The 24642-nt window shown below is 43.5% G+C and overlaps 1 protein-coding gene across 4 annotated transcripts in view; it reads left to right on the top strand.

The window, feature by feature from the left end:
- The first annotated feature begins 215 nt into the window (after positions 1-215).
- Positions 216-24642, top strand: part of LOC142358782 (transcription factor RFX3-like) — a 177883-nt gene continuing 153456 nt past the window's right edge. For 2 of the 4 annotated variants that reach the window (XR_012766501.1, XR_012766500.1), the window contains exon 1: positions 288-372. The gene's annotated coding sequence lies outside the window, so the exon portion shown is untranslated. Of the gene's footprint in view, positions 373-7658; positions 7708-24642 lie in introns of those variants that run through there. The other 2 variants (XM_075446520.1, XM_075446519.1) reach the window with 2 other exon arrangements.

The following is a 24642-nucleotide window of genomic DNA, read 5'->3' as shown; positions in this document are numbered from 1 at the left end:
ATTGAATGCGCCCTCGAACCCCCTTAGCGAGGTGGAAGAGTTAATACGTCCCTCCCAACCTTCTTTTCTTTCCCCCTTGAGGAAACAGATCCCCCTCCCCTCCAGCCCTAGAAGCTGCCCGTCATACGGAAGGTCCTGCCTCTTCCGGGTCTCTTCGGATGGGCCACTGCCGCCTCCTCTCTCGCTTGCTCTCTCTCTTTTGTGAGTTATAGCAACTGTTGCCTTGTGAATCAAGCGCCATAGTCACCGTAGTCTTGGTGACTGTTACTCATCAACAACAACCGCTTTTCTGCTGCTTTCCATCTCCTTCCTCATCGTCACCTACAACAGCCACCACCAGCAAGAACAACACCACAGCTTTCCACAGTTCAGGTGAATGTAGCTGTTCTGTACAGGCCTGCAATCCCGCCTTTCTATCCCTTTCTTCTCCTCCTTCTCCGCCCCAACCTTTACCTCCTCCCTCCTTGCAACATCCAGGCTGGAACTGCTCCATTGGGCTTCGCTACTGATTGAGGGGGAGGGGGAGGGGGAGGGGGGAGGGGGGAGCCTTGAGCGCTTTCTCTTCCTCGGCCTTTCTACCCTCCCATTTTATAATGTGGGAAGACACATCACTTCCGAAGGGGAAAAAATGATGTAAAATGCCCTGTGGTTGTTTATTATGAAGCGTATTTATCGTTTTTTTTTTATTGGAAGTTGTTATCTGACATGCTGCAGTACTTGTAATGTTCCAAAGTATCTTGTATATCAATGGGGAAGGCCAGTGGGTAACATAGCAGAGGGGTTAGAGATCCTTTAAAACTTTCTTGAAGATGTGATAGTTAATAGTAGAGGTTGAAGGGCTAATTGATACTATATAAAATCCTTCAGTGTAGTTGGCTGTCATTTCCGTAAACCAAGCTATCTGGTTGCAAGTGTAATTTAATTTTATAATATAATCTTATGGCTGTACTTCTGAATTCCCAACTTTCTGTTCTCATCAACTAACATTTTCATTTTATTTTAAAAACATATTTGTTCTACATGGAATATTTGATTGTATTATTTTTCATGCACTGATTCAGAGCCTTTTTGAATTCTCCAGCTCATACTACTTGTAGAATTTAACCTACTAGTATAGAAACCACTAATTTTTCAGTAAACTCAAAGGATTTGTGCATATTTAGAGCACACAACGTTGTGTGTTTGTCTTACTTTCTTAGAAATATATTTGTTTCTGAAGAGCTAAAGAAGTCTTTAATGTATAGTTCCATAGGAATAAGAACTATCTACCTGGGTACGTTTTATTAATTAATGTGGTCCAACCATGCCATGTTGTTGATCCGTATGGTTTCCTGTTGTCATTCATTTTCTTTATCAAGTTGTATTATCTCAGTAGATGTTCTAAAATAATTTCGTAGTCTATTAACCCTAGCTTATACCGTGTTAGGAAGTGCACCTCATTACAAAAAATGTACACGTTATCTTTCTTATGAACACAGTGTCTTTCTGCTACCTAATAAAAGTGCTATGTAGAAAAACAATGACAGAACATATCTACTGTGGGTTTTAACCTATTTTTAAATTAATTTAAAAGAAGAAAAACACTGATACAGTGTAACTATCCAGCTCTTTCCAACCCCTTAGGCAGTGTTTTTTTCACTGATTCTTAACATAAATCCCATGGGTAAATCCTGTATAATTGCTTTACTTGGATTTACTCTAGTTTCTCTCTCTCTTTCTCTAACATTTAGTGCCATGATGAAATGTTTAGTTGCCTCTTACACCCATACTTACATGGCGCAAAACAGGGATATTTTTATCTTCGGTGATTCCTTTTTGTTTTGTTTTATCACATTATCAGTCCTTTTGAATTAAACCTAATTTTAAGCTAACTATAAAGTAATATTGTACTAGGATAATAATGATTCGTTTTTTAGAATTACTGTTTACTAACATGCAGATACAAGCTTGTGAAATGGAAGACAGATTTTTAAAGGGATATTTTGAATTCAGATAATGGGGGGAAGCTAAAGAACATCCTTGGAACATTTTGCTCATTTTGTTTCTAGATAAGAAGTTAAACTAAATGTCAGTCTTTAAATCTTTTCTGTGTCAACATTTTCTTTGCTTTTGCAATTTAATTTTTAGTCCTATTTTGCTTTTTTATTATTGCTGATAGTTTTGTCTGTTCATGTACATTTTATAATTCTGTTTTCTGTATTTGCTGGCACTCAGTTTCAATCTTTGTTAATCTCCTCAGTATGGTTCCTTTTTGCTTAATTGTTTCCTGTCCACTATTCTTTCTTTTTCCTTGTTAGATGCTTCGCTTCCACATGGTTTAATGTTTCACAGTTTAGTTGAGGTAGTGGGATGTGGCAAGGCTGGGAAGCATTGTATATCAGACATCTCTGAAGTATGTCCAGCTGAGCTGCAGTTACTCTTTTGTTAATCTGTTTTCTTTTGGGGTGTACGTGTTACCTGCTTCATCTCAATATACGCAAAATTGACATTTAAAATTTATTTTGAAGAAGGCGCCTTCAGCCAATTGTAAATGACTAAAAAGAACACTTATTCAGCAGTTTAGGATCTGTTTTTCACACCAGCAACCTGAAGATTGGTTAAAACATCTTCAAACATATTGTGAAAATAATCATGTTGAGGAACTCGCCTTTTTGACAAGTAGGAGAATCTGAGGAAGTTTTTCAATTATTTTTTTAGATAATTTAGAAATTATCTGTAAGTGTGCTCAGTTGACATCTGCTTAGATTTTTGCAGAACATATTAAAGCCTGCCCCCTTTGTGATATAGTAGTGCTTCTGTGCCTGGCTTGACATCTCTTTTGGTGTGATAACCCTTTGCCACATTAAATTTACCAGAAAAAAATCAGGAATTTACTACAACTTAGTATTAGAGTAGCTGTTTTCAGGTTTTTTTTAGTATCTATGTTAAAATATATATGTTATTTTTTTTATATGTATCTATGTATACATTTAAATACAGGTGGCTGATTTATTTATTTATTTCAATATGCCCTATTCTTGGAACTGCAGAGAATTTAATTTTCCTGAAAGTTCTGGGTGATTGACATTATGCCCCACCGGAAAAAGAATAAATTTAGTACAGATACACCAAAATATAAACACATTTATGCTGGAAAATGTTAAAAAATCTTAAGTGTAGATGGCAATATCCATTTCGCTTTGGGTAGATCTTTATCGTGTACGTGTGAAACAGCTGTTTAGAGAGAATGAGCATCTACATGTGTGTCAAAGCCTGCTCTATGTACTTGCATCAAGTACTCAAAATTTTGATGCTGAGAAGGAATTCGAGTGGAAAAGACTAAAGGGAGCAATGAACTTGGACAATTTGTACTGTAGAAGCATGCTAGTCTCACAGATGAGGGAGATACTCCATAATAGTGGAGGGGGGAGTGCTGTTTTAATCTCAGTACGGTCTGGTTCTGGTTGAATTACCTCATGTGAGGAATACTTATTCAACTAAGCTGTCTCACCAAACTTAACAGATTGAGGCTGTGTTCTGTTTTATATGAACAAACCTATGTCTGCAGAATTTTCATTTACTTTAGTTACATTCAAGGGACTATCTTATGGTACTAACAAAGGGTTACTTATGGAACAATTGAACTTGGACGGCATTGCAACTGCTCTTTGCTAAAGTCCCTCCTGTCTCTAGTATATCCTTGAGCAACACAGAGGAAAACACTTACTTTCAGTAGAAACTAGATCTAACAAAAATCAAGACTGTAAAATGTAGTTCAGATAATCATTAGCTAGTTTTTAAGTACAACTGTTTTTACAGTATAGTGTATCTACATGTCTTTAACTGTAGCTGTGTAGATATAATAATTTTAGACTGTTTTCCAAGCTGTTTTCCATCACTTTTGAGATCACAGTCAATAGGGTAGCTTTTAATGTTGCAGTGATCTGTCCTTGAAAGAAATTAAAAGTAGCAATTACTGTACTTATTCACTCTATATTTATATTTTTGCCTGTGTTGATGGAAATGGGTGCTTGATTCTGGACTCTGAGTTACTACTGTGTTCTTTACAAGGCTAAATAGTAAAAGTGCAGGAGATGAGGCAAACTCTCTTTATGGTTTGTCTTATAAGCCAATTATGTTAATAGAGGCAAAAAAAAAAAAGTTTGGTTTTGCTTTAGAAAAAACATTGCAAGCTTATGAATTCTGGAGAAGAAACAAAATACCAGTTACAAAAAAGTTCTCATTCATGAATGCTCTCTTAGGAAGAAATTTACTCCCCCCCCTCCCCCAATTTTTTGCTTTCAGAGCAATCTTCATTTTGTTATTCTTTTCTGAGGTCCCTGTAGAAAACTTCAGCTAAGTAATATGAAATGTTTTGAGGTGCACAAACTGGGTATTGTATAGACTACTTATCTTAGCCTTTCCGATAACTTTTGACACATCTTTTTATTCTTGTGTTCTTAAGGAAATAGTTTCTGTGATACTGCCCTCCATCTTATTTGAAAGAGGGGTAGAAGTTTCAAAAACACAGATTTCATGAGAATAATTATCTGGGGAAAGGTAAGACTAAATTTATGCTACTATTGAAGAAAAGGCAGTCAGTGCTCAGGTGTTATATATTCCATTTGGCAATAGACATCTGGCCAATCAGCAAACATCCACACCCTATACTCCATCTATTGTGATGTGGGTACATTTAAAGAGCAAAAAGCATAAGCCAGACTTCCTATTTCCTATAGATGTTATTAATCATGTAGATTGGTAATAGAACAACTTACTGGAGAAAAGCCATATCGTTCACTACTTCTGTGTGTGATTTCTTAGCCCTTCTCCAGTGGATTTGCTAAAATATTATTGAAAACACTGATCCTGTAGAGGTATTTGTAGATATCTAATTTGGCCTGCAGAATCTTTATGATTGGAAATAATGAGCAAAACCAGAAGAACGCAGTTTGACAAAAGCATCTTAGAGTCAACTTGAAGATCCATTGGGCATATGTAGATATAAAAAGTAAATATGAAGCATCATGCTGCCATTTTTAAGGTGTTTTTTAGGTTGTTAATTTGTGGTCCAAAATATAGAGATTGATATCTTGTCCTTTGGGAGCGTAAAAGAAAGTATCGCTATAGAGCATGTTGTGCAGCTGTTTTAGCTGTTGAAACATTAACTTTGAGGTTTCTTGGTGTTTCAGACTTTTAATTGTCCTCCTAAATGACAAATTAAAGGAAAACTTTTGTTGTTTGCTTTCAGTTAGAATGCAGTGAAGATAATATGTACTGCTTTAATATTTATTAAATATTTTCTTGTGTGTACGAACAAAGTAAAATAAGGAATTAATTCACTGCCTCCCATCTTCAAGCAGATGTTTAGCCATTCCCAGGAAAGCAGGGCTTCATCGTGCATAATGGTTCCTTGGGAAGACAAGTGCCATAACTCCAAATATTCTCCCCTTCTTCCTCCTTCCCCCCAGCTTTTATTGCCGAGTGTGATGCCATATGATATGGAATATCCCTTTGGTCAGTTGGGGTCAGCTGTCCCAGCTGTGTCCCTTTCCAACTTCTTGAGCACCCCCAGTCTGCTTGCTGGCAGGGCAGTGTGAGAAACAGAAAAGGTCTTGATGCCACATAAGCACTCTTCAACAATAGCTAAAACATGGATGTGTTATCAACACTGTTTTAGTCACAAATCCAAAACACAGAACCATACAAGCTGCTATGAAGAAAATTAATTCTATCCCAGCCAAAAAACAGTGCAATTGTTAAAATCTATCAGTATAACCCTTTTAAAAAATATATCTGGAGGTGTGCGGTGACTATTTGAGAAGAGTTTTAAGCTCTTTAAGCAAATTGGTCAGAAATGTATGAGGAGGCCTACAGATTTATTAATGCTTCTGAACCTGAAAGCACCACATACCTTTTAGGTTGCACAGCAACTGAGTCCTAGCAACAGTAGTAGATTGAATTTCTAAGAGCGACCATGTCGGATGTAATAATAACACAAGAGTACAAACAGTTGTCATGGTTTTCTTTTCATAATAAGCTAGTTTGAATTTAAGGAACTTTTTGTCCCTCAGAAATAGGAAGCCCCTTGTAAAACAAAGGTACTTCAGAATGCTTCTGGTACCAAAACTAATAAAGCTGTCTAGAATGAGACTGGCTGTCATGTTTTTTAGCATAGTACTATGAGGCAAAACAGAAAATAATCATTAAATGGAGCATTAAGTAAGACATTTAATGCTTGTCTAAGGTGATTTGTAAATTAATCCATTGTAGGACTTCCTAAAAGTCACCAGCTAAATAAGCAAACAAACAAATATTTTTTAAGGAATCAAAATTCTTCTACTTTGGGATATAAGTCAAACTAATGGAGTTAGAAAGAGACCTCCCCTGAAGAGGTTATTCCATAACTGCCTACTGTAGGGGTTCTTGTGTCTTTGTGAAGCTTGCAGTATCAGCTAATCTCATTTAGACAATTTTTATGTTCCAAAATATACATGGTCAGTGTTTAATTATTTTTATTTTTTCTTTTGTCTTCTCTTGGTTCAGCTAACAAATGTTCTGAGACAATTTTTCTAACTTTTTTGGAGACGAATATTGATATAAAATCCTATACTGACTTAAAAAAAACATTTATTTGCTAAATGCAAGAAAATTGGCTATTTTAAATCAAACTCTAACTTTTTTCAAAAATGTTTGTGAAATTTTTGTGAAGATTTGTATAAAACTGACAGACAAATTTAATTTTTGGTGCATGTCTTTCCTGTGCTGAGGGAACATTGTATGGAAATATAAACTACTTTAATGTTACTCACTTGACTTGGGATGTTTTGGTGTTGCATTCTGAAAAAGTCTTTGTTAAGTGGGTCTCTCAAGTCAGACTATGTGAATAGTGTCTTCCAGCTCAGTCCATTTCAGAATGTGTTCTTCTGTGGTATCACTAACATTAGAATTCTCACTGCAAAGTGTGTTAGTAGGTGAAGATGATATATCCAATAAAAAAAACTTTATGTTTATATTTGAATCATCATTTATGTGGCATATTTTTCTAAACTGGGGACTTAAAAAGCATTTATAAAGTGTATTTGAAGCAGGTATTTAGGTCTGTCTGTCTTTAGGGAAGTTGTTAAGCAAGCACTTAGTTTTCAGCATGTGAATTCAGTTAATTTAAGTGGGAGTTAAGCACTTGTATGAACAACCTTTAAATTAGTATGATGTCATTAGACTATCAATTCAGTTATTTTTGCAATAAGGAGGTATTAGTGTAGTAAACTAGCAACTATCACCAAAACTGGAGAGTTTAGAGGAAAGATGATGAAGCAAAGATGCAAGAGAGAAGATCTGAGACTCAGAAATTGAAGGTTTGCAATTTGGAGGTTAAAATCTGATTTTTTTTTTTTTTTTTTTGAGTAATGGAAAGTAAGTAGAAAGCAGAAATTTAAAAAAGACAAACTATAGAAAATACCATTTATAATGTAGCTGTTCATATTCATAGCCCATAATTTTTTAAATGTGTTTTTACCATATAAGCAACAAACAATTTTTTCTTATAGTAGTGACCTTTTTAGAGGAGATTTGGGAATTTTTATGTCTTCCCTTATAAAAACTGATGGTAAGTATGTATTCTCAAATCGCATAGATTACTTTTAGTTTTTGTAAGGATTTCATTTATTTTCCAGAACAGTCTTCATTATCTTCATACAACTCCCCCCTCCACCTTCTCCCAAGTAGGTGATTTATAATATATTGTATATATACTTATCTTCTTATAGACTTCTTTAGATTCTTCTTCTAGAATAGCCATTCCCTAATACAACTCTTGCAGGACAAACCTGAGTAACTGGGTTTGTAGGTTAATATTTCCACTGCATCCAGAACTAACTTATTATGATAACTGCTCTATGAATGTTTAACTAAATTATGTTGTGGTGGGTTGACCTTGGCCAGATGCCCACCCAGCTGTTCTCTCACTCCCCCTTCTCAACAAGACAGGGGGAGAAAATAAGATGGAAAAGCTTGTGTGTCAAGATAAAGACAGAGAGATCACTTGCCAGTTGTCATCACAGGCAAAACAGACTTGACGTGGGGAAAATGAACTTAACATGCTGTCAATTTAAAAATAGATTTGGATGGTGAGAAACAAAGGCAAAAAATAAAACGCCTCCTCCCCTACCCCCTTTTAACAGACTCAAATTTACGGCTTCATTCCCAACTCTCCTACCTCCTCCCCTCTGCCCTAGTGGCGCAGGGGGGATGGGAAATAGGGGGTTGCAGTCAATAAGTAATGGTTGCTCTGTGCTGCTCCTTCCTCCTCACGCTTTTCCCGTGCTCCAGCGTGGGCCCTTCTCATGGGCTACAATCCTTCAGGAAAGGACTGCTGTTGTGGGTTAACCCCGGTAGGCAGCTAAGTACCACAGAATTGCTCACTCACTACCCTGACAGTGGAATGAGGGAGAAAATTAGAAGAGCAAAAGTGAGAAAACTTGTGGGTTAAGATAAAGACAACTTAATGGGTAAAGCAAAGCTGCACATGTAAGCAAAGCAAAATAAGGAATTCATTCACTACTTCTCATTGGCAGGCAGATGTTTAGCCATTTCCAGGAAAGCAGGGCCTCAGCATGGGTGACGGTTACTTGAGAAGATAAATGCCATAACTCTGAATGCCCCCCCCTCCTCTTTTCACCCAGCTCTTGTTGCTGAGCATGATGTTATTGGTATGGAATATCCCTTTGGTCAGCTGGGGTCACCTGTCCTGGCTGTGTCCCCTCCCAACTTTTTGTGTACCCCCACCCTACTTGCTCGCTGAGCAGCATGAGAAACAGAGAAGGCTTTGACACTGTGTAAGCACTGTTCAGCAATAGCTAAACCACCAGTGTGTTATCAATGCTGATTTAGTCACAAATCCAAAGCACAGCACTATACAAGTTGCTATGAAGAAAATTAACTCCATCCCAGCCAAAACCAGTACAAGCGTGTCCTCCCCATGGGCTGCAGTTCCTGCCAAGAGCCTGCTCCAGCATGGGCTGCAGCTTTCTTCAGGGTATATCCTGTTCCGCTGTGGTCTTCACCATGGGATGCAGGGGAATCTCTGCTTGGGCACACCTCCTCCCCCTCCCCCTTCACTGACTTTGGTGTCTGCAGAGTTGTTTCTTACATGCCCCCCCCCTTACTGTGCAGCGTTTTTACCCTTTTTTAAATATGTTATCACAGAGGCGCTAACAGCTTTGCTGATTGGCTCAGCTTTGGGTAGTGGTGGTGTCACCGAAATTGGGAATAAACCTCTTGATACCAATGTATCATTAAGAAGCAGGCATTCACTTTATTGCAGTGCTGGATGCACAGGGGATCACTCTATCTAACGTGCATGCTGTATGTTGCTTCACTCCAAGCTTATATCACCCTGTTACCTACATGTGCATTAAGTTTCTGTGAATGTTCATACATATTTATTCTATTTCCTGGAACTAATTATCATATTTGCATAGTCATTATGCATGTGGCCTGAGTCTGAGTTGGCTCACTGAACAGTTTATGGATTTCTCAAGTTCTTTATCTTGGTTCAGAGCTCCACGTCTTTACGTACAAAAAATCTCCTGGTTGATAAGGATGGACAAGAGTGTCCAATGTGAGTGGTCCTGTCAAAACGATGTGTCGTTGGAGAGCTGCAAGGACCTTTCCTAGAGAAATCAGATATAACTTTAAATCTGTCTTCCCTTTTACATGTGTTTCCCCTGGGATCAGTGGTGCTGGATATGGTTTTCCATATATCATAAGGACTAATTTTACTCCTAGACTTTGGTTGTATTCTGATTCTCAAAAGAGCTAATGGAAGGGCCTGTGGCCACTTCAAAGAAGTTTCCTGGCATATTTTACTAATTTGCCATTTCAGGGTTTGATTCGTTCTTTCTGCTTTCCCACTCGATTGAGGCCTCCATGGGGTGTGTAAATTCCACTTGACACCAAGGATTTTACTTAACTGTTGGACTATATCTGTCATAAAATGTGGGCCTTGATCAGAGGACATTCCTATCAGTACCCCAAACCTTGGTATTGTTTCTTTGAGCAATAGCTTGGTTACTTCCCTAGCTTTGTTGGTGCGACAAGGGAAAGCCTCCAGCCATCCTGAGCAGGTGTCAACTAATACGAAAAGATATCTATAACCATTTTGTTTTGGTAACTCAGAAAAATCAATTTGCCAGTAATCTCCAGGGGAATTTCCTTGCCTAGTGGTCCCTGGGGGTGGCCTTTCCTATTTATGAGATTATTTTTTTAAAACAAATAGGGCATTTTGCTATTACAGACTTTACTGTCTGTTTTGGTTTGGTCTGGATAAATGCCAGGTGCCCACCAAAACCACTCTATCACTCCCCTCCTCAACTGGACAGGGGAGAGGAAATATGATGAAAGGCTCGAGGCTCGAGATGAGGACAGGGAGAGATCACTCACCAATTACTGTCACGGACAAAACAGACTGAACTTGGGGAGAAAAGGGAGTTTAATTCATCACCAATCAAATCAGAGTAGGATAATGAGAAAATAAAACTAAATCTTAAAACACCTTCCCCCCCACCCCTCCCTTCTTCCTGGGCTCAACTTCACTCTTGTTTCTCTACCCCCCCCCCAACCCCCCCCCCCCCCCCCCCCCGAGCTTTAACTTTTCTCACAATTTTCTACCTCCTCCCTCCTGAGCAGCGCAGGGGGATGGGGAATGGGGGTTATGGTCAGTTCATCACACGTCTCTCCCGTTTTTTCCTCCTTAGGGGGAGGACTCTTCACACTCTTCCCCTGCTCCAGCATGAGGTCCCTCTCATGGGAGACAGTTCTCCACAAACTTCTCCAATGTGAGTCCTTCCCACAGGTTGCAGCTCTTCACGAACTGCCCCAGCGTGGGTCCTTCCCACGGGGTGCAGTCCTTCAGGAACAGGCTGCTCCAGTATGGGTCCCCCAGGGGGTCACAAACCCTGCCAACAAACCTGCTCCAGCGTGGGCTCCTCTCTCCATGGGTCCACAGGTCCTGCTGGGAGCCTGCTCCAGCATGGGCTTCCCGCGGGGTCACAGCCTCCTTCAGGCATCCATCTTCTCCGTCATGGGGTCCCTTCCACGGGCTACAGGTGGATATCAGCTCCACTGTGGACCTCCATGGGCTGCAGGGGGACAACCTGCCTCACCATGGTCTTCACGATCTGCAAGGGAAGAGTCTCTGCTCTGGCGCCTGGAGCACCTCTTCCTCCCCCTCCTTCTGCACTGACCTTGGTGTCTGCAGAGTTGTTTCTTTGACGTTGTCTCACTCCTCTCTCTCAACTGCCATCTCACTGCAGTTTTTTTCTTCCCCTTCTTAAATATGTTATCCCAGAGGCGCTACCACCGTTGCTGATTGGCTTGGCCTTGGGCAGCGGCGGGTCCGTCTTATAAAGCCAGTGCCAGCCGGCTCTGAGACACGGGGGAAGCATCCAGCAGCTTCTCGCAGAAGCCACCACTATAGCCCCCCAGCTACCAAAACGTTGCCACGCAAACCCATAACACTGTCCCAGTCATCCCTACACATATAATCAAATACTGAAGACTAGCAATCATAGCCTCACCACCCCGGTGTGTTTCCTTATGTCTCTCTTCTACAATTTCAGTCATTACCTGCAGTGTAACAATGACTTGTTTTGTGGGGGTTATTAACCAACCCTTGTCATTTGTGGTTGCTTTTAACAATGATGCCAATTGTTGATCTGTCTCACTATAAATAGGCTTCAGAATTGGGAGCTTCACCTGTTTCATTGGTACCAATGCAAGGATTCTTTGTTCAGCCACCTCTCTAGCAGTTTTATCAGCCGATTGATTACCAATGTTTACTGCGCTTTGTCCGAATTGATGTGCTTTGCAGTGCATTATTGCCGCTTCCTTAGGTCTTTGAATATCCTGTAGAAGTTGGAGAATTTCTTCCTTGTATTTGATAGGTGGTCCTTGAGTTGACAACAGTCCTCTTTCTTTCCAGGTAGCCCGTATGCATGAAGTATCCCAAATGCATACTTTGAAACAGTCCATATATTTACCTTTTTCCCTTCAGCTATCTTCAAGGCTTGTCTCAGTGCCACCAGTTCTGCCTTCTGGGCCAACGTGTTAATGGGTAGGGCCCCAGCCTCTATTACCCGTGTAGTTATAACCACTGCGTATCCGGCCATCTTTTTTCCATCTCGTATAAAGCTGCTACCATATTGGTCGCTGCTTAAACGTCACTTCCTCCGTGCTCAGGAGCGGTGCATCCCCCTGAGAAAGAAATCTAGCAAAGGAGGCAGGAGACCCGCATGGATGAGCAAGGAGCTTCTAGCGGAGATCAGGTGGAAGAGAAAGGTCCATGGAATGTGGAAAGAAGGACAGGCCACTTGGGAAGAGTACAGGAATGTGGTCAGACCGTGCAGGGATGCGATGAGGAAGGCCAAAGCCCACCTGGAATTGAAGCTGGCAAGGGATGTCAAAAACAACAAGAAGGGCTTCTTCAACTACATCAGTAGTAAAAGGAAGGCTAGGGACAATGTGGGGCCGCTGGTGAATGAGGCGGGTGTCCTGGTGACGGAGGATGCGGAGAAGGCAGAGCTACTGAATGCCTTCTTTGCTTCAGTCTTCAGTGCCAAGGCAGGCCCTCAGGAATCCCAGGCCCCAGAGGTAAGAGAAGAAGCCCACAGAGAGCATGACTTTCCCTTGGTCAAGGAGGACTGTGTGAGGGATCGCTTAAGCGATCTGGATGTCCACAAATCCATGGACCCCGATCGAATGCACCCATGAGTGCTGAGGGAGCTGGCGGATGTCATTGCTGAGCCACTCTCCATTATTTTTGAGAGGTCCTGGAGGACAGGAGAGGTGCCCGAGGACTGGAGAAAGGCCAGTGTCACTCCAGTCTCCAAAAAGGGCAAGAAGGAGGACCCAGGGAACTACAGACCGGTCAGCCTCACCTCCATCCCGGGAAAGGTGGTGGAGCAGCTTATCCTGGAGGCCATCATCAAGCAAGTGGAGGAAAAGAAGGTTATCAGGAGTAGTCAGCATGGATTCACCAAGGGGAAATCATGCCTGACCAAACTGATAGCTTTCTACGATGGCATGACTGGCTGGGTAGACGAAGGGAGAGCCGTGGATGTTGTCTACCTCGACTTCAGCAAGGCTTTCGACACAGTCTCCCATAACATTCTCCTAGGGAAGCTCAGGAAGTGTGGGCTGGATGAGTGGTCGGTGATGTGGATTGAGAACTGGCTGAATGGCAGAGCTCAGAGGGTTGTCATCAGCGGTACTGAGTCTAGTTGGAGGCTGGTAACAAGTGGTGTCCCCCAGGGGTCAGTACTTGGCCCAGCCTTGTTTAACTTCTTCATCAACGACCTGAATGAAGAGTTAGAATGTACCCTCAGCAAGTTTGCTGATGACACCAAACTGGGAGGTGTGGTAGATACACCGGATGGCTGTGCTGCCATTCAGCGTGACCTGGACAGGCTGGAAAGTTGGACAGAGAGGAACCTGATGAGGTTCAACAAGGGCAAGTGCAGGGTCCTGCACCTGGGGAGGAACAGCCCCGTGCATCAGTACAGGCTTGGGGTGGACCTGCTGGAGAGCAGCTCTGTGGAGAGGGACCTGGGTGTCCTGGTGGACGACAGGTTAACCATGAACCAGCAGTGTGCCCTGGCTGCCAAGAAAGCCAATGGGATCCTGGGGTGCATCAAGAAGAGTGTGGCCAGGAGGTCGAGGGAGGTCCTCCTCCCCCTCTACTCTGCCCTGGTGAGGCCCCATCTGGAGTACTGTGTCCAGTTCTGAGCTCCCCAGTTCAAGAAAGATGAGGAGCTACTGGAGAGAGTGCAGCGGAGGGCTACGAGGATGATGAGGGGACTGGAGCATCTCCCCTACGAGGAGAGGCTGAGGGAGCTGGGCTTGTTCAGTCTGAAGAAGAGAAGGCTGCGAGGGGACCTAATACATGCTTACAGATATCTGAAGTGTGGGTGTCAGGAGGATGGGGCCAAGCTCTTTTCAGTGGTGCCCAGTGACAGGACAAGGGGCAATGGGCACAAACTGAAGCACAGGAAGTTCCGTCTGAACATGAGGAAGAACTTCTTCCCTCTGAGGGTGACGGAGCACTGGGACAGGCTGCCCAGGGAGGTTGTGGAGTCTCCTTCTCTGGAGATATTCAAGACCCGCCTGGACAAGGTCCTGTGCAGCCTGCTGTAGGTGACCCTGCTTTGGCAGGGGGGTTGGACTAGATGACCCACAGAGGTCCCTTCCAACCCCTGCCATTCTGTGATATTGTCTACTTGTTTGGAGAAATACACCACAGCTCTTCTCCAGGTTCCCAGTGTTTGAGTCAGCAGGCCCAGGGCAAGATGTTGTCGTTCATGTACAAAGAGCTCAAAAGGTTTAGAGAAATCAGTCAATCCCAATGCAGGTGCTGACATCAAAGCCTTTTTAAAGTCTGTAAAGGCTACTTGGCATTCAGGAGTCCGTAGTAGGTGATTGTCTTTTGACCCCTTTAAAGTTTCATAGAGGGATTTTACCAGTAGTCCATCGTTGAGAATCCACAGTCTGCAACATCCAACCATACCCAGAAACACCCTTAGGTCTCATACAGTTCTTGGATCTGGAGTTTGGCAGATCTCTTCTTTTCTGTCAGCTCCAAGTCTCTGCTGTCCTTGTGAGCTCTCAAAACCTAAATAAATTACAGTCTTCTTCCCCACCTGGGCTTTGCTCTTTGATACCTGATATCCTCCTTGTCCTAAGAAATTCAAGAGACTTATAGTCTGTTCAGCTGGAGCTGAACTTGGCAAGGAATGCTAAGAATAACCAGAAGGGCTTCTGCAGGTATGTCAGCCAGAAAAGGAAGGTTAAAGAAAGCGTAACCCCCCTAATGAACAAGAATGGCAACCTCGTATCAACAGATGAGGAGAAGGCTGAGGTACTCCACAACTTTTTTGCCTCAGTCTTCACTGGCAACCTCTCTCCTCGCCCCTCCCCAGTTGATGGACTGTAAGATGGGGACCAGGGGGGGCAAAGCCCCTCCCACTGTAAGGGAAGACCAGGGTTTCGACCACCTGAGGAACCTGAACATACATAAGTCTATGGGACCTGACGAGATGCATCCCAGAGTCCTGAGGGAATTGGCTGATGGAGTTGCCAAGCCACTCTCCATGATATTTGAAAGGTCATGGCAGTCAGGTGAAGTCCTTGGTGACTGGAAGAAGGGAAACATTGTGCCCATTTTCAAAAAGGGTAGGAAGGAAGACCCTGGGAACTACCGACCTGTCAGCCTCCCCTCTGTGCCTGGGAAGATGATGGAACAGATCCTCCTAGAAGCTATGCTAAGGCACACAGAGGACAGGGAGGTGATTTGAGACAGCCAGCATGGCTTCACCAAGGGCAAGTCCTGCCTGATCAACCTAGTGGCTTTCTATGATGGAGGGACTTCATCGGTGGACAAGGGAAGAGCTATGGATGTCATCTATCTGGACTTCTGTAAGGCCTTTGACATGGTCCCCCACAACATCCTTCTCTCTAAATAGGGGAGATATGGATTTGATGGGTGGACTGTTTGGTGGATAAGGAATTGGCTGGATGGTCGCAGCCAGAGGGTAATGGTCAACAGCTTGATGTCCAAATGGACACCAGGGACAAGTGGTGTCCCTCAGGGGTCTGTACTGGGACTGGTGCTGTTTAATATTTTCATCAATGACATATACACTGAGATTGAGTGCACCCCCAGCAAGTTTGCAGATGACCTGGATAGGCTGGAAAGTTGGGCAGAGAGGAACCTGATGAGGTTCAACAAAGGCAAATGCAGGGTCCTGCACCTGGGGAGGAACAACCCCATGCACCAGTACAGACTTGGGGTGGACCTGCTGGAGAGCAGCTCTGTGGAGAGGGACCTGGGTGTCCTGGTGGATGACAGGTTAACCATGAGCCAGCAGTGTGCCCTGGCTGCCAAGAAGGCCAATGGGATCCTGGGGTGCATCAAGAAGAGTGTGGCCAGGAGGTCGAGGGAGGTTCTCCTTCCCCTCTACACTGCCCTGGTGAGGCCCCATCTGGAGTACTGTGTCCAGTTCTGGGCTCCCCAGTTCAAGAAAGATGAAGAGCTACTGGAGAGAGTCCAGCGGAGGGCTACGAGGATGATGAGGGGACTGGAGCATCTCCCCTACGAGGAGAGGCTGAGGGAGCTGGGCTTGTTCAGCCTGAAGAAGTGAAGGCTGTGAGGGGACCTTATAAATGCTTATAAATATCTGAAGGGTGGGTGTCAGGAGGATGGGGCCAAGCTCTTTTCAGTAGTGCCCAGTGACAGGACAAGGGGCAATGGGCACAAACTGAGGCACAGGAAGTTCCGTCTGAACATGAGGAAGAACTTCTTCCCTCTGAGGGTGACGGAGCCCTGGAACAGGCTGCCCAGGGAGGTTGTGGAGTCTCCTTCTCTGGAGATATTCAAGACCCACCTGGACAAGGTCCTGTGCAGCCTGCTGTAGGTGACCCTGCTTTGGCAGGGGGGTTGGACTAGATGACCCACAGAGGTCCCTTCCAACTCCTACCATTCTGTGATTCTGTGACACCAAGCTGAGTGGTGCAGTTGACACACCAGAAGGAGGGGATGCCATCCAGAGGGACCTGGACAAGCTGGAGAGGTGGGCCTGTGTGAACCTCATGAGGTTCAACAAGGCCAAGTGCAAGGTCCTGCACCTGGGTCGGGGCAACCCCTGGTATCAATCCATGCTGGGGGATGAAGGGATTGAGAGCAGCCCTGCCAAGAAGCACTTGGGGGTACTGGTGGATGAAAAGCTGGACATGAGCCACCAATGTATGCTTGCAGCCCAGAAGGCCAACCATATCCTGGGCTGCATCAAGAGAAGCGTGGCCAGCAGGTCGAGGGAGCTGTTTCTGCCCCTCTACTCCGCTCTGATGAGACCCCACCTGGAGTATTGTGTCCAGCTCTGGAGCATTCAGCACAAGAAGGACATGGAGCTGTTGGAGCAGTTCCAGAGGAGGGCAACAAAGATGATCATAGGGCTAGAGTACCTCTCCTATGAGGACAGGCTGAGAGAGTTGGGGCTGTTCAGCTTGGAGAAGAGAAGGCTCCGGGGACACCTTATAGCAGCCTTTCAGTACTTAAAGGGAGCCTATAGGAAAGATGGGGAAAATATTTACGGCAGGGCTTGTTGCGATAGGACAAGGGGTAATGGCTTTAAACTAAGGGAGGGTAGGTTTAGGCTAGATAGGAGGAAGAAATTTTTTACCGTGAGGGTGGTAAAACACTGGAACAGATTGCCCAGAGAGGTAGTGGAGGTCCCATCCCTAGAAACATTCAAGGCCAGGTTGGAGGGGGCTCTGAGCAACCCGGTCTTGTTGAAGATGTCCCTGCTCTCTGCAGGGGGTTTGGACTAGATGACTTCTAAAGGTCCTTTCCAACCCAAAGCATTCTATGATCTGTAGACACTCTCCTTGAGTCTCTGCAGCCAGCAAAATACCATCTACATATTGCAGTATTGTTCTCTCAGGGTTTTCCTTTTTCTGTATTTCTAGCTCCTTTGCCAACTTTAGAAGTTATTTGAGCATCTGATTTGCTCAATAAATCCCTTCCCATCAAGGGTACTGGGCAACCAGGCATATATAAAAATTGGTGAGTCATCCATTGCTTTCCGAACTTAAATTTTAAGGGTTGTTAGAAGCCGCCGATTTTCTTGTTTCCCTGTAGCACCAACACCACTTACAGACAGTCTCATGGCTAAAATTTCCTTTGCAGGAGTTAAGTACAGAATAAGTGGTTCCAGTATCAACTGAAAATTTCACCTCTTTGTTCCCCAGCTTAATTTGAACCAGGGGGTCTGCTGGGGATACCTTTAAAATCACCCCCGGTCCTCTTCAATCCGACTCACAAGCAGATCAGCTTCAGGAACTGTACCCCCCCCCCCTTCGGGACTTGTCTTGCTAATTGGGGCACTCCATCTTCCAATGCCCTCCTTTTCCCGGGAAGATTACCCTGTCTAGCCCCTCCATTCATTCCGTCTTTCTGTCTCTTGACTTCTAAGTACTCCTCTGTCTTTTCCATTCAGAGCACCAGCTAGCAAAGAAGCCTGTAACTTGATGCCTTTTTGTCCTAGTCACTTTACACAACCATTCCCAAACTCCAGGGGGATTTTCCTCTGGCTCCTGTCATACTTTATACAATTTAGACACATTCCCATTCCCTCTGTTTTTTCCCAATACTGGGTAAATGTCTCATCTCCTATACTTTTCTGCTCCAAGCTCACTTCATCTTCACCAACAATTGCATGTCCTCTTCATCAGTCTTAACACATTCTTTTCCCTTCAGACAGCCGTTACAGCAACCATCCTTTGTTTTTCCTTTTCTTTTTGTCGCTTCAAATATACCATCAGTGTCAGGCATCGGCAATTTACAGTCCTTTTGAGTTTTATGGTCATTTTGTAACTTAAGGAACAAATCAACATACACCACTTCGTCCCACTTTTCTGTCTACGAAACAGCATCAGTTGTAACAGCGTATCATAATTCATAGCTCCATTTTCAGGCTGTTTCTCGCCATCGTCCAAATCATACATCATTCACCAAACATTAAAGAACAAACCAATATATGGCACTTCATCCCATTTCCCTTTGTGCTGGTGACGTACAGAAACAAACTCCACAACTCACAAAGAGTTATAAAGCAGGTATGTTTATTATGGCGCCGGGTGCAAGGGGGATCACTCCTCCTAACTTGCACACCGAGTCACAAAGCATGCACCTATTTATTACAAAGTTTATCTAAGTGGGCTGGATTATTACAGTTAGTTCTGGAAATAGGCGTGATTATTATAATTATTTCCAGGAATTCATTATCATACCCCGCCCCTCTTTAGCGCTTGCACAATGTCATCTGGTGGTCCTCTGTGGGGATCTTCTGGATGAAGGCTCATAGTCTTCCTCGCTGTGTACTTTTCACCTTTGGCCCAAAACTGCTGAGTTGTCTGTGTTGGCTGAGTTCCAAGCCGCCAAACCAGTTTCAGCTAGAGGGGGGCTTCTTACAGACAATAGGGCTCTGGTTATCAGTCCTTATCAGTCCCTGTCTCTTTTACCTGTCTCATACCAGTCCTTGTTGTCTACATTTGAGCTCACAGCAGTCCTTATTAGCAAGATTGTAAAGAATAGGACCAAACTGAATGTCAGAGGCTAATCCTTGCCTCGACATAGCTGCAAAGTTATATAACAAAATCAAACTAAAGTCATAGCAAAATCGAACTAAACGTCAATTTCCCACATCAAGTCCCCCCTTTTCTTTCTCCTTTTGCAAATTCTTTTGCTATAAGGTCATCCTCTTCAGGATTTTGGCAAAATATTGGCCACTGTCATAAGCAATTCCCTGTTGTCAATATATTATGACAATTACTAAATTAATTCTCGCTTATGGGTTTCAGCACAGTCACCACCCACATTATTATGGCAAAGGTCCTTAGCTTAGCTTGGTTGGTCCATATTAGCGCCTTTGGATGCAGAGCTTCAGGGGTCCAGTGGACGTTATTTTCCATTGCTGCTGAGGAGCTTTCTTCACTCTTGTATGATGGATCCAGAATGTCTGCTCCTTAATCTTGACTGCTGTGTGGGATGTCAGCAGCACTTGGAACGGTCCTTCCCATTTCGGTTCTAGTGGAGAATCTAAAAGAGATCTGATATATACATAATTACCAGGTTCAATATTATGTACAGGCCCATCAAGACCTCAGGCTCTAGTTCCTAAGACCAGCTTTTCTGTTTCTCGAAGCTGCTTCTGCAAGCTTATTATGTAGCCAGTTAATACCTCATTCCCAATTTGAGTTGATGTTCCTGCTTTTACAATGTAGGGCCTCCCGTATATTATTTCGAAAGCACTTAGTCCTTTTTTGGTTCTGGGTTTGGTTCTAATTCTCAGGAGTGCTAATGGCAATGATTGGGGCCAAGACAGGTTAGCCTCCTGACCCAATTTTACAATTTGCAGTTTAATGAGGTGGTTCATCTTCTCCACTTGACCACTTGACTGCAGATTATATGGGGTATGTAATTGCCAGTCTATTCCCAAAAGTTAGTCTTGGCAACAAAATGTGACCCCCGATCTGATGAGATTACCGCGGGAACCCCAAATCTCGGTATTATTTCTTGCAACAGTACCTTGGTTACTTCCCTAGCTTTATTAGTTCGACAAGGGAATGCTTCTGGCCCTCCTGAAAAGGTGTCCATCAAGACCAACAGGTATCGAAACCCCCCTTTGCTTGGGAGTTCTGAGAAATCAATTTGCCACTGCTTCCCCTGGTAATTTCCTTTCCCGATTTCTCCTAGTTGGGCTTTAGGTTCTGTCCTAGGGTTACTCTGTAAACAAACCTCGCGTTGTTGTGTTACTTGCTTAAGAGTGGTGTACAGATTTCGGGCGACTATCAGCCGGCTCAAATATTTATACAGGGCCTCTGTTCCCCAATGAGATTTTCTATGTTCTGGCATAACTACGGCCCATAACAATGCAAATGGTATTATTATTTTACCTTGTGGAGTCTTTGCCCACCTACCTTTCTCTATTTTTCCCCCTAGGTCTTCAATTAACTTTTGATCTTCTTTAGAATACTTGGGTTCACAATCTATTTGCATTTTACCATCTGGGACTAAAGACTGCACCCCCAATTCACTCTTCTCAGCTACTCTTTTAGCCTCGCGGTCCGCCATGGCATTGCCCAGTTCTTGAGCGGTGTCTCCTTTCTGATGAGCTTTACAATGCATAATAGCCACTTTCTCGGGCAGCTGCACTGCTTCCAGGAGCTTAAGAATTTCTTCGGTGTGTTTTATATGTTTTCCTTGGGTAGATGGGAGTCCTCTCTCTTTTCACACAGCTCCATGAGCATGGACTACCCCAAAGGTGTATGTAGAGTCCATCCAGATATTAATTTTCTTGCCTTTAGCTAGTTCTAATGCTCGAGATAAGGCTATTATTTCTGCCTTTTGAGCTGAGGCGTTTGGGGCAAGGGTTTTGGACTCGATTACCTGATCTGTAGTGGTTACCACGTATCCTGCCTTGTAGACTCCTTGTCGAACGAAGCTGCTTCCGTCAGCGTACCAGGAACGTTCAGCGACCTCTAGTGGCTCCTCTTTTAGGTCGGGTCGGCTGGAATAGACTGCTTCAATTGTTTCTAAGCAGTCATGCAATACCAGTTCCCCTGTGGTCCCGCTGAAGAAAGATACTGGATTGACAATGTTAGTAACTACTATTTCCACATCATCCTGCTCTACCAGGATAGCTTGATATTTAAGAAATCTTTGTGGTGAGAGATAGTGTCCTCCCTTCACCTCTAATAGTGCTGATACGATATGAGATACCAGTCTCTTCAGGTGTCTGTGGTCAAGCGGCCTGACAGATGGCCTCCTTCCTCATTGTTCCCTGTGTTCGTTGGCCCGCAGCTGTCTTGTATCCGAGGTAGGTTACTTGCTGTTGAGCTGTTTGGGCTTTCTGTGGAGAAACTTGATAGCCATTAAGTCCAAGGAAATTTAGCAGACTGATTGTCCATATTATACAAAGTTCTTTTGTCTCGTTGGCTATTAATAATATTGTTCCAGCTCCATGGGGTCGCTCCCATTGTTCCAAGTCTTTAGGTAATTGATTTCCAAAAAGAGTGGGGCTATTCTTAAACCCCTGGGGTAACACAGTCCATGTCAGCTGTGTCTTTCTTCCAGAGTCTGGGTTTTCCCATTCAAATGCAAACAACAACTGGCTTTCTAAACTTAATGGGAGGCAAAAGAAGGCGTCTTTCAAGTCCAGGACGGTAAACCAGGACAGTTCAGGTATTAATTTGGTTAATAATGTGTATGGGTTTGCCACGACAGGGTGCAGGTCCTCAACAATTCTATTGATAGCCCTGAGATCTTGTACTGTTCGATAACTACCATCCGGCTTTTTAATAGGTAAAATGGGAGTGTTATATTCTGATTCACACTCTTTTAATAACCCATATTTGATGAACCGGTTGATCAGTGGTCGAATTCCTTCCCTATCTTCCATTTTAAGGGGGTATTGTCTAATCCTTACAGGCCGCGCTCCTTGCTTAAGTTTGACTATTATTGGAGAGGCATTTTTTGCTTTTCCCGGTGTCTCTGTGGCCCATACTCCCGGGTATACCTGGTTCTGGATTTCCTCAGGTATTCCTGAGCCAACAGGGGTATTTATGAGGGCCAAACTCAAAATTTCAATTAGCTGGTCACTTCCCACCCAGAGTTCTACTTTCCCTTTGTCAAATCTTATTTTTGCCTTTAATTGTTCCAATAAATCTTGTCCTAATAGAGGCCTTGGGGAATTAGGCATATATAAAAATTTGTGTACCCCCAATTGTTTCCCTAATTTGAATTCAACAGGTTTTAAAAAGTACACCTTTTCACTTTGGCCAGGAGCTCCCCTTACCGTTACAAAGTCATCATCCACGGGTGTCAAAGCTTGATTTAAAACCGAGAACGTTGCCCCAGTATCAACTAGAAATTCCATGCCCTGTTGCCATTTCCCTAGCTCTAATACAACCAGTGGATCCGCTAAGGTAGATTCCCTAGGTCCCCATCAATCCTCCTTGACGTGGGCCTGTATCCTTTTCCTCCTCCTGCCTTTCCAGACACTCATTTTTCCAATGTCCCCTCTGCCTACACCACTCACATTGGTCTCTTTCCAAAGGCCTCTTAGGTCCTTCACTTCTGAATCCTTCACTCTCTTGTAACTCTGCTACCAACATCTTATCTTTCTTTCGACTAAACACTCTCCACACTTCCTAAATTTCTGCTGTCTGTCGTTCTCAGTTTCTGCAACTTTCTCCGGCCCTCATTTTATCCAACTTAGTACATCTCTGCCCTGTATTACATGACAACATCTCTCTAACCTTCCTTTTTCTTCTCTCTTATTTTCCTTTTCTAAAGCTAACACGAGGGGGTCCTATGGGATCCTCAATCCACAGTCCTCCTATATCCTTCCAGTGAGCCAAAATACAGCATAAAGGGCTCTTCCTCATTATCCCTCCACTTTGTTTACATCCCATTATTTACCAGGGCCACCTCTCTGTCCCTCAGTCAATGCACAAGCAGCCAACTTTGCACTTAAATAAATCCTTCTGACACCAACAGCTCCAGCTCTTAACCGAACTTCTATACTTTAAGCACCGAGAAATAGTTACCGGACTGCAATTTTACACCTTTACAGGGGACTACACACTGTCACCCTTAAACCGTCCCGTATAATATAACTCCTCCCCAATTATATTAGATAATCTGGAACATTATATAACATGTAACAAATACAACATACTATTATGATTATAACCGACAGCAGTAATACCTTACCCAAGGCAGAAGGTGCAGAGGTGTACTCGCCCCACAGCGAATACACCTAAATTCAAGACAATTATTAAGATAAAACTCCTGTCTTCTGTTTGACAAAATAATGTACTTCTAACACTTTGAACACTTAGCGCAAACAAATAGGCAACAGCAGTGACAAAGTGGACAGGAGCTAGTACGAGCTCCACATTGAGGGACCACAGTGCTACTCTGTCCTACGTCCCTTCTCATAGAATGATGATAATTCTGTAGCTATACCCTTATTGCTTAAATTTCACTGATTTTTGGTATTTCCTAAAGTCCCGCAAATCGCTTGCTGAAGTTTGCCTGAGCGATCAATCCTATCCTAATCAGACCAATTTCCACATTGTGTACACTGACAACCATCTCTAAATCGTACCCAGATGTTTTACCCATAACCAAAACACTTAAAAACAAAAATCAGGTTACATGAAAAATCCCCATGTATAGGACACCAAAGGTTAGTAATTGATTCAAGTAACACTGTTTCACAGTTTGCTACATGCTTCGTTTGTCTCTGGCCTCTCTCTTTGCGGAGAACATGGAACCGCGGATCAGAACTCCGCACTCACTTTGCAGCCAGGCTGCACCTCACTCGCCCAATCACTCATTCAATACTTTTAACACACAATAACAGCACAATAATACACGTACACTCGAGGGCTAGCCTGGCACTTCATACAAGCATCAAGGCCTTATTATTAGGTGTAATAATAGTGTTAGATGGTATGATCCTTCACACAACACATGATACCGGATTTTTACAGCATAGAACAATAACCACGGTGCCGAGTTTCAGCATCCATGCAGGGACAGGAATGACTCTCACACATTGATACAATGCACAGCCGATTCCCCTTTATTGGTCTGCTTGTGTGGTTATATACATTTTTCATATCTGCACACGCGATCATGCTTATTCGGATAGGCTACAGACATAAATCACACACTGTTCACACGCCCCACATTCCCTTATGATTGGTAACTATGCACTAACGCCAATAGCAACAGACCGCCTCCATGTCCTTGAACACATCTTGTTTTTGCTAACCCACATCATGTGCACTATCAGCACTTTCTCAATTGTTATTCTTAACTGTCCTTTCCAGCGGCCTATGCTAACTGTTTTGCTTAAGCGGCCTAGTCATGCTAACTCTCAAACTACATCGACCCCAACACCACGGCAATACCAAATATAACTCCTGCTACCGCAGTCAGGAGAACCCAAGTTACCATTAGTCGGGGTACAAGACTTACCCCGCCACCACCTCATGGAGACCTCAAACCCCCAACCCCAGGGATGAGCACCAATGCTC

The sequence above is a fragment of the Opisthocomus hoazin genome, chromosome W, assembly GCF_030867145.1.
Source record: "Opisthocomus hoazin isolate bOpiHoa1 chromosome W, bOpiHoa1.hap1, whole genome shotgun sequence".
NCBI lineage: Eukaryota > Metazoa > Chordata > Aves > Opisthocomiformes > Opisthocomidae > Opisthocomus > Opisthocomus hoazin.
Note: the sequence above shows the minus strand (reverse complement) of the source record. Positions and strands in the feature narration are given on the sequence as shown.